We start from the raw sequence: 287 nt of genomic DNA on the forward strand, positions 1-287 counted from the left end.
AGCCGATCTAGACCACCCCGATGTGAACACAACCCACGGCCAACCACTAACACCAGCACAGCACATGGTGACTGCTGGGTCGTGGCTTTTATTTAAGGTAATAACGAGTAAGCCCACGACCAACGCTCTCAACCCGGAGCTCGTAGTTCCCCGGCCCCGACCCTGCGGATCGTTACCTGTGGGTACGCCACAGCCAGCGGTGTGGAGAGGGTCCCCAGAGACCCAGTGCCCGCACCCCCCCGCTCCCCGCGGTGCTGGGCACACGCGGACTGCCGGCTGGCCGGGCC

Source organism: Nestor notabilis, unplaced genomic scaffold (assembly GCF_000696875.1).
Source record: "Nestor notabilis isolate BGI_N333 unplaced genomic scaffold, ASM69687v1 scaffold24858, whole genome shotgun sequence".
Classification (NCBI taxonomy): Eukaryota; Metazoa; Chordata; class Aves; order Psittaciformes; family Psittacidae; genus Nestor; species Nestor notabilis.